The sequence below is a fragment of the Salmo salar genome, chromosome 09 (genome assembly GCF_965601325.2).
Source record: "Salmo salar chromosome 09, fSalSal1, whole genome shotgun sequence".
NCBI lineage: Eukaryota > Metazoa > Chordata > Actinopteri > Salmoniformes > Salmonidae > Salmo > Salmo salar.
In genome coordinates this window covers 44,523,311-44,534,156 of record NC_138299.1, presented here as the reverse complement: position 1 = coordinate 44,534,156, position 10,846 = coordinate 44,523,311, and positions in this window count along the sequence as shown.

The following is a 10,846-nucleotide window of genomic DNA, read 5'->3' as shown; positions in this document are numbered from 1 at the left end:
ACACTCATCTCCGCCTTGTCTGTCTGTTAGCGTCTCGGCCACTCATCTCCACCTTGTCTGTCCGTGCGCGTCTCGGACACTCATCTCCGCCTTGTCTGTCTGTTAGCGTCTCGGCCACTCATCTTCGCCTTGTCTGTCCGTGCGCGTCTCGGCCACTCATCTCCACCTTGTCCATGCGCGTCTCGGCCACTCATCTCAGCCTTGTCTGTCCTGTCCGTGCGCGTCTCGGCCACTCATCTCCACCTTGTCTGTCTGTTAGCGTCTCGGCCACTCATCTCCACCTTGTCTGTCTGTTAGCATCTCGGCCACTCATCTCCGCCTTGTCTGTCTGTTAGCGTCTCGGCCACTCATCTCCACCTTGTCTGTCCATGCTCGTCTCGGAGACTCATCTCCGCCTTGTCTGTCTGTTAGCGTCTCGGCCACTCATCTCCACCTTGTCTGTCCGTGCGCGTCTCGGACACTCATCTCCGCCTTGTCTGTCTGTTAGCGTCTCGGCCACTCATCTCCACCTTGTCTGTCCGTGCGCGTCTCGGACACTCATCTCCGCCTTGTCTGTCTGTTAGCGTCTCGTCCACTCATCTTCGCCTTGTCTCTCCGTGCGCGTCTCGGCCACTCATCTCCACCTTGTCCATGCGCGTCTCGGCCACTCATCTCAGCCTTGTCTGTCCTGTCCGTGCGCGTCTCGGCCACTCATCTCCACCTTGTCTGTCTGTTAGCGTCTCGGCCACTCATCTCCACCTTGTCTGTCTGTGCGTGTCTCGGCCACTCATCTCCGCCTTGTCTGTCTGTTAGCATCTCGGCCACTCATCTCCGCCTTGTCTGTCTGTTAGCATCTCGGCCCCTCATCTCCGCCTTGTCTGTCTGTTAGCATCTCGGCCACTCATCTCCGCCTTGTCTGTCTGTGCGTGTCTCGGCCACTCATCTCCGCCTTGTCTGTCTGTTAGCATCTCGGCCACTCATCTCCGCCTTGTCTGTCTGTTAGCGTCTCGGCCACTCATCTCCACCTTGTCTGTCTGTCAGCGTCTCGGCCACTCATCTCCACCTTGTCCGTGCGCGTCTCGGCCACTCATCTCCACCTTGTCCGTGCGCGTCTCGGCCACTCATCTCCGCCTTGTCTGTCTGTTAGCGTCTCGGCCACTCATCTCCACCTTGTCTGTCTGTTAGCGTCTCGGCCACTCATCTCCGCCTTGTCTGTCTGTTAGCGTCTCGGCCACTCATCTCCGCCTTGTCTGTCTGTTAGCATCTCGGCCACTCATCTCCGCCTTGTCTGTCTGTTAGAGTCTCGGCCACTCATCTCCACCTTGTCCGTGCGCGTCTCGGCGACTAATCTCCGCCTTGTCTGTCTGTTAGCGTCTCGGCCACTCATCTCCGCCTTGTCTGTCTGTTAGCGTCTCGGCCACTCATCTCCACCTTGTCCGTGCTCGTCTCGGCGACTCATCTCCGCCTTGTCTGTCTGTTAGCGTCTCGGCCACTCATCTCCACCTTGTCTGTCCGTGCGCGTCTCGGACACTCATCTCCGCCTTGTCTGTCTGTTAGCGTCTCGGCCACTCATCTCCACCTTGTCTGTCCGTGCGCGTCTCGGACACTCATCTCTGCCTTGTCTGTCTGTTAGCGTCTCGGCCACTCATCTTCGCCTTGTCTGTCCGTGCGCGTCTCGGCCACTCATCTCCACCTTGTCCATGCGCGTCTCGGCCACTCATCTCAGCCTTGTCTGTCCTGTCCGTGCGCGTCTCGGCCACTCATCTCCACCTTGTCTGTCTGTTAGCGTCTCGGCCACTCATCTCCACCTTGTCTGTTTGTGCGTGTCTCGGCCACTCATCTCCGCCTTGTCTGTCTGTTAGCATCTCGGCCACTCATCTCCGCCTTGTCTGTCTGTTAGCATCTCGGCCCCTCATCTCCGCCTTGTCTGTCTGTTAGCATCTCGGCCACTCATCTCCGCCTTGTCTGTCTGTGCGTGTCTCGGCCACTCATCTCCGCCTTGTCTGTCTGTTAGCATCTCGGCCACTCATCTCCGCCTTGTCTGTCTGTTAGCATCTTGGCCACTCATCTCCGCCTTGTCTGTCTGTTAGCATCTCGGCCACTCATCTCCGCCTTGTCTGTCTGTTAGCATCTCGGCCACTCATCTCCGCCTTGTCTGTCTGTTAGCGTCTCAGCCACTCATCTCCGCCTTGTCTTTCCGTGCGTGTCTCGGCCACTCATCTCCACCTTGTCTGTCCGTGCGCGTCTCGGCCACTCATCTCCACCTTGTCTGTCTGTTAGCGTCTCAGCCACTCATCTCCGCCTTGTCTGTCCGTGCGCGTCTCGGCCACTCATCTCCACCTTATCTGTCTGTTAGCGTCTCGGCCACTCATCTCCACCTTGTCTGTCTGTTAGCGTCTCAGCCACTCATCTCCTCCTTGTCTGTCCATGCGCGTCTCCGCCACTCATCTCCGCCTTATCTGTCTGTTAGCGTCTCGGCCACTCATCTCCGCCTTATCTGTCTGTTAGCGTCTTGGCCACTCATCTCCACCTTGTCTGTCTGTTAGCGTCTCGGCCACTCATCTCCACTTTCTCTGTCCGTGCGTGTCTCGGCCACTCATCTCCGCCTTGTCTGTGCGTGTCTCGGCCACTCATCTCCACCTTGTCTGTCTGTTAGCGTCTCGGCCACTCATCTCCACCTTCTCTGTCCGTGCGTGGCTCGGCCTCTCATCTCCGCCTTGTCTGTGCGTGTCTCGGCCACTCATCTCCACCTTGTCTGTCTGTTAGCGTCTCGGCCACTAATCTCTGCCTTGTCTGTCCTGTCTGTGCATGTCTCGGCCACTCATCTCCACCTTGTCTGTCTGTTAGCGTCTCTGCCACTCATCTCCACCTTGTCTGTCCGTGCGCGTCTCGGCCACTCATCTCCACCTTGTCTGTCTGTTAGCGTCTCGGCCACTAATCTCCTTGGCAAAATGGAAGTGTTCTGTCGGTTTCAAATCAATTCGCACATTTGTCATGCGGAAGACATGCAGTAATGTTAAATAATGGTGTGATTGACTATAGTTGGTTTTGGCATTTTGTGTTAATTTTAATAAGCTCACATTTTACTGGTAGGCGTACTCCCACACTGTACCCTGGACCTGCTATGATATATTGCTTGTTTGCTTTTTTATTCTTGAAGTGCTTTGAGATTCTGGGAAAAGCGCTATAGAAATTGTATAAATTATTATTAAAATGTTATCTTAAATGAGAAATAAAATACATTTGCATAATAAGAGTTTTTACGTTAAAAACATGTTTTAACAGTTCCTGTTGGAGTGTTGATCTAATTTTGAAAGTACAAAAAAATTAAAAAACACCAATGAAATCTTTTTACGTTGCATGTTGGAATTTACAAGGATTGAAGTCCTCGGCTTTTGTGCTAAAGAGGAGGAGTCACACAGGGCAGAGACTCGAAAGCTAATGTTATAAATCTGAACTAACTCATTCAATCGAATTGATCAAAACAGGAGAAAAAAATTATCTGTTCCAAAATGCTATTATGTGAGAACACCATTCTCAAACACGCACCTGATGCAAGCGTTTTTTCATAATGCGACAGAGATGGATATTCAGCCTGATGGTAGAAAGAGGGAATATCTGAAGATGCAACAATAGGATTGTGCCTTACTGCCTTTGGATAATGGAAGAAGAAATGCTGGTTTCAATGGCATATCAGGAAATATTAGCTTTTTTTCTATGGTCGGATTTTGTCTGCAGGCTATTAAAAGCAAGGTAAGACAGGCTATGTAAAACGTCCAGGTTTGAAAAAATGATATGGCTGGCTAGGCATAGCATATGGAATTATTTAGGTTCTGGAAATGTATAATATTAGAATATCATTCCAATGTTGGGAATATTAGAATGCACATTTTACTGTCTCCCAGCCTGTCTACGGGCCTGCGGCCCGGAGCTGAGGTTTTGTGTGCCGGGAGTTGCTGTGGCATTTGCATTGTCAGTAGGCTATGGCTAGCAGCTATGGTATTGTAAAGAATATGGTTGTACCTCCCTGACCTGAACCGAATACACACTGTAAAATGTGCAAAGTATTTCTGCCGGCTATCACGATCACAAATATAAATTATATTTGGACACAGTTCTATTAGAACACACCAAAAACTACACATATCTAGGACTAAATATCAGCAACACAGGTAGCTTTCACATGGCTGTGAATGAGCTGAGAGACAAAGTAAGAAGAGCATTCTATGCCATTAAAAGGAATTTTAAAATCAAAATTCCAATTAGAATCTGTCTCAAAATGTTCCAATCAATTAATCAATCAAAAAACGAATTCTGTATATGGCAGTGAAGTAGGGGGTCAACTCTCCAATAATGAATTTACCAAATGGGCCAAACAACCAATCGAAATACTGCATGCAGAGTGCAAAGAAAAACAAAAAGAACATGTGTAGATTAGAATTAAGCCAATACTCCCTCCTTATTCCAATTGAAATAAGAGACAATTACATTTTTACAACCACCTAAAAACAAGCGACAAAATAACATTTAAATCACACAGCCTTACAATGTCAAGAGATGAAACAATAGAATTGCAATAACATTTGCTTTAAAACTGCCAAATGTTCTCTGCACCCCATGACAAAATGTGTAGAATTTAAGGAAATAATCTTTAAACCTGTACAATTTTCAAGGGTGTGAACAGTTTGTGTCATGAACAGTGCTTGTGCCCATAGAAAAATACATGGTGCCATTACTGTAAGGGTGCCTGGGTGAAAAAGTTTTGAAATCCCTGGTATATAGTGTGGTTTCTAGTGCTCTTTAGCTTTGTGGCATGTTTATTCTTTTTTCTTCATAAGAATTTGTCTCTAGCTTTTGAAGGGTTCAAGCTACAAAATGTTATGATCCCATTCCAGAAAGCTATGAGTCTCAGGACCACCTGCCTTCTGTTTCCCTCTCTGATACTCAGAAGGACTCTTTAGAATGGAGTGTGACAAGCTACAACTCTCTGTTTCCCTCTCTGATACTCAGAAGGACTCTTTAGAATGGAGTGTGACAAGCTACAACTCTCTGTTTCCCTCTCTGATACTCAGAAGGACTCTTTAGAAGGGAGTGGGACAAGCTACAACTCTCTGTTTCCCTCTCTGATACTCAGAAGGACTCTTTAGAAGGGAGTGGGACAAGCTACAACTCTCTGTTTCCCTCTCTGATACTCAGAAGGACTCTTTAGAAGGGACTGTGACAAGCGACAACTCTCTGTTTCCCTCTCTGATACTCAGAATGACTCTTTAGAAGGGAGTGGGACAAAAAAACCACACCTAATAACTGAGGGAAATGAATTTAAAGCACACTTCCTTCAGACTGGAATTTGGCATTACCTGATTTGACATATCTTTGCGTTATTTATTAAGATGCTTAGTTTTCAGATTATTTTAAAATAACTTAATTACTTTTATGAAGCTTTTAGTAGTTGTTTAAATTAGAAAAAAAAGGAAAGAAGGAACCCGCACACCGCTCTTGATAGTATCACTGCTCTTTAATAAGCTGTACGTATCGGCCCGAAAGCAGCACAACAAGGCTCCACGAAAGAAACGATGTAGGAGAGGTAAGCGGTCAAAGAGGGGACCAGGAACACAGGCCGTGGACACGGAGCTTCAGCAGGACACAGTTATTAACCTATCCAAAAAATACCTTACTGACATGCAAGTCTCAGTCTTATCTAAGGGCCTCTCCTACATGTCCAGACAAACCATTTGATACGGAAGTAGATCTGTTTAAATTCTTTCGCAAGATTAAACTTAAGCACGTGTTTTCTCAAAACACTGTTTCGGGTCTAGAAACTCAACAAAGAACTGGTACGCATTTTAAACCCAAAAGCAAATTCTGTCCTATAGTTAACAACTCCTCGATTAATACCTATTGTAGGTTAATCGAACAAGAAGCCATGTCAGTGTATACGAGACAAACAAACCACATTCAGAAGAACCTCACTAGAACAGAAGAACAGGCACTAAATGAATAAATTAAAGATTCATCTTTCGTTATTAAACCTGCAGATAAGGAGGGTGCTGTGGTTGTTTTAGACTATGAAAAATACAAAGAAGAGATTCAGAGACAACTCAATAATGAACGTTTCTATAGAAACCTGAGTGTTGATCACACAGGTGTTCCAAAGGGAAATATGCTCTACTCTGGCGCAAGCCCTATTAAAAAAACCTTATCTCAAAAACCTGAATATGAATACATTTGCTGCAAATGTGCCATACGTCCATGCCTGTACATTTGCCGAAATTACACAAACATAAAACACAACAAGGCAATTAGTGGTGGCAGGAATAGGCTCAATGCTTGAACCATTGTCGAATCTCATGTGCAAGCATTGAGGTCATATGTGAAAGACTCAACATACTTCATAAACAAGATCTCACCAATAACGGGTTTAACAGAAGATTGTATTTGTTAATAATGAAAATGAAAATACATTTTTGAATAAAGTCCTGAAGTGGTATTGATATATTGACGACATGTTTTGCATATGGGGAGGAACGGGAGAAGAGCTGTCAGACTTTATGGCATTACTCAATGAACAACTCTGTATAGAAAAGAAACGGACAGAAGTACTGTATTACAAGGGGACAGCTTCCACACTGAGCCATTAAAAAGAGGACTTCCAAGAAGGCAGTTTTTCAGACTGTGACGTATATATGCCACTCCACAGAGGACTAGCTAGAAAAAGCAGCGGAGATGAACAATAGGTTTCTAAGAAGAGGCTACTCTCTACAATGTGTGGATGAAACTCTTAATTTGGCATTGGGGAAAACATGAGAAGACCCGCTAGAGCTAAAGAACAATGTTCACCACCACTTATACTTTGAACTCGTGAAAAGTGGGAGATGCTGTCAAGAAACACTGGCATGTTTTCTAATCAGACCCAGCTTTGCCAGCTGAATGTAAGAATCAAATCACTTATTGTATGTAGGAGAGGTCACAATTTACGCGATAAATTGGTCCATGCCAACTGCCAGCCACAAAAGAAAATCAGCCAAGCTCTTTTACGCCCTCTTCCGAATGGTAGCTTTAAATGCAGAGGATGCGCACAGTGCAACAATATGGTGAAGTGTGAATATTTCTGCCACCCACATACAGGAAAACAGTTCCAAATTAGTGACATTATTACGTGCTCCCCCACCCATGTTATCTACATGATTAAACGTCCATGTGGGCTGTGCTATGTAAAACCTCTCATTCTCTCAAACAGAGAATCTTTGAATTTAAAAGTTAAACGCAGAGGGAGCACCCCCCTATCCACATCGATGGGACAGTAGTGGAGAAGGTGGAAAGTTTTAAGTTCCTCGGCATACACATCACATCCACCCACACAGACAGCGTGGTGAAGAAGGCACAGCAGTGCCTCTTCAACCTCAGGAGGCTGAAGAAATTCGGGTTGTCACCAAAAGCACTCACAAACTTTTACAGATGCACAATCGAGAGCATCCTGTCGGGCTGTATCACCGCCTGGTACGGCAACTGCTCCGCCCACAACCGTAAGGCTCTCCAGAGGGTAGTGAGGTCTGCACAATGCATCACCGGGGGCAAATTACCTGCCCTCCAGGACACCTACACCACCAGATGTCACAGGAAGGCCAAAAAGATCATCAAGGACAACAACCACCCGAGCCACTGCCTGTTCACCCCGCTATCATCCAGAAGGCGAGGTCAGTACAGGTGCATCAAACCTGGGACCGAGAGACTGAAAAACAGCTTCTATCTCAAGGCCATCAGACTGCTAAACAGCCATCACTAACATTGAGTGGCTGCTGCCAACATACTGACTCAAATCAACCAAAATTGGATGTAATAAATGTATCACTAGTCATTTTAAACAATACCACTTTATATAATGTTTACATACACTACATTACTCATTTCATATGTATATACTGTACTCTATACCATCTACTGCATCTTGCCTATGCTGTTCAGCCATCGCTCACCCATATATTTATATATACACATATTCTTATTCATTCCTTTACACTTGTGTGAATAAGGTAGTTGTTGTGGAATTGTTAGATTACTTGTTAGATATTACTGCATGGTCAGAACTAGAAGCACAAGCATTTTGCTACACTCGCATTAACATCTGCTAACCATGTGTATGTGACCAATAAAATTTGATTTGAGGAGATACGACAGGGATTATCTAGTCACAGTTCATTTTAATGACCAAAAACATGACATTTCTACCTTTAGATTTTGTGGCTTAGAGACAGTTAAGATATCAGACAGGGGAGGTGATATAAATAATACTCTGAGCAAAAGATTTTCACCCTCCAGACATTATCTAGAGGTCTTCATGATGAAATGCCTATGTATGTTATGTTGTAAATGTGAACATGAATTACAGTGGGGGGGAAAAAGTATTTGATCCCCTGCTGATTTTGTATGTTTGCCCAATGATTAAGAAAGGATCAGTCTATAATTTTAATGGCAGGTTTATTTGAACAGTGAGAGACAGAATAACAACAAAAATATCCAGAAAAACGCATGTCAAAAATGTTATAAATTGATTTGCATTTTAATGACGAAAATAAGTATTTGACCCACTCTCAATCAGAATGGTTTCTGGCTCCCAGGTGTCTTTTATACAGGTAACGAGCTGAGATTAGGAGCACACTCTTAAAGGGAGTGCTCCTAACCGCAGCTTGTTACCTGTAAAAAAGACACATGTCCACAGAAGCAATCAATCAATCAGATTCCAAACTCTCCACCATGGCCAAGACCAAAGAGCTCTCCAAGGATGTCAGGGACAAGATTGTAGACCTACACAAGGCTGGAATGGGCTACAAGACCATCGCCAAGCAGCTTGGTGAGAAGGTGACAACAGTTGGTGCAATTATTCGCAAATGGAAGAAACACAAAAGAACTGTCAATATCCCTCGGCCTGGGACTCCATGCAAGATCTCACCTCGTGGGGTTTTAATGATCATGAGAGCGGTGAGGAATCAGCCCAGAACTACACGGGAGGATCTTGTCAATGATCTCAAGGCAGCTGGGACAATTGTCACCAAGAAAACAATTGGTAACACACTACGCCGTGAAGGACTGAAATCCTGCAGCGCCCGCAAGGTCCCCCTGCTCAAGAATACATATACATGCCCGTCTGAAGTTTGCCAATGAACATCTGAATGATTCAGAGGACAACTGGTGAAAGTGTTGTGGTCAGATGAGACCAAAATGGATCTCTTTGGCATCAACTCAACTCGCCGTGTTTGGAGGAGGAGGAATGCTGCCTATGACCCCAAGAACACCATCTCTACCGTCAAACATGGAGGTGGAAACATTATGCTTTGGGGGTGTTTTTCTGCTAAGGGGACAGGACAACTTCACCGCATCATTTGACGGGGCCATGTACTGTCAAATCTTGGGTGAGAACCTCCTTCCCTCAGCCAGGGCATTGAAAATGGGTCGTGGATGGTATTCCAGCATGACAATGACCCAAAATACACGGCCAAGGCAACAAAGGAGTGGCTCAAGAAGAAGCACATTAAGATCCTGGAGTGGCCTAGCCAGTCTCCAGACCTTAATCCCATAGAAAATCTGTGGAGGGAGCTGAACGTTCGAGTTGCCAAACGTCAGCCTCAACCTTAATGACTTGGAGAAGATCTGCAAAGAGGAGTGGGACAAAATCCCTCCTGAGATGTTTGCAAACCTGGTGGCCAACTACAAGAAACGTCTGACCTCTGTGATTGCCAACAAGGGTTTTGCCACCAAGTACTAAGTCATGTTTTGCAGAGGGGTCAAATACTTATTTCCCTCATTAAAATGCAAATCATTTTATAACATTTTTGACATGCGTTTTTCTGGATTTTTGTTGTTGTTATTCTGTCTCTCACTGTTCATATAAACCTACCATTAAAATTATAGACTGATCATTTCCTAGTAAGTGGGCAAACGTACAAAATCAGCAGGGGATCAAATACTTTTTCCCCCCACTGTATGCCTATATTTCAGATTATTCTGACATTTTCTTACACTGTACCCAACAATTTATGAAAACTTGCTTGGTAGGTCATCTCATTGTGGTTTTACAGACGTGTTTAATACATTTATGTAAACACTTTATTTGAATATTAATGAAATGTATATTGTTATATTTGGTAGTGTAACGAGGTGCACTGAGAGTCGGGAAGCAAGTTCAGGGAGTGAGTGTTTTTATAAATAAACGCAACATAATATAAAACAAGAAACAAACAACGCACAGACATGACACAGGAACAGAAACAATAACGCCTGGGGACGGAACCAAAGGGAGTGAGATCTATAGGGAAGGTAATCAGGGAGGTGATGGAGTCCAGGTGAGTCTGATGATACGCAGGTGTGAGTAACGACGGTAACAGATGTGCACCATAACGAGCAGCCTGGTGACCTAGAGGCCGGAGAGGGAGCACACGTGACAGGCAGCACTTATGTTTCCCCTCAACTCCAACCCCATTCGATGCGTGGAATGGATGTGGGTGTGGCTAGGTCTACATAAGGGTGCTAATTTAAAAAACGCACAAAAGCTCTGACGAAGGCCTTGAGGCCAATACTTAAAGCTTATTAAAGATCAGAGCAGAGTGCGGGTTTCTCATTTTACTCAACTATTACCATGCACCTGCAAAAAAGATAGCTCAGATGTGCGAGTGCCTTTTACATTTTGAATAGTTGTTTAACCTCTTACATCTAGACGTTCCGCTAGCGGAACACCTGCTCCAATATCCAATGATCGGCGTGGCGCGAATTACAAATTCCTCAAAAATAAAAAAACTTCAATTTTTCAAACATATGACTATTTCACAGCATTTTAAAGACAAGACTCTCCTTTATCTAACCACACTGTCTGATT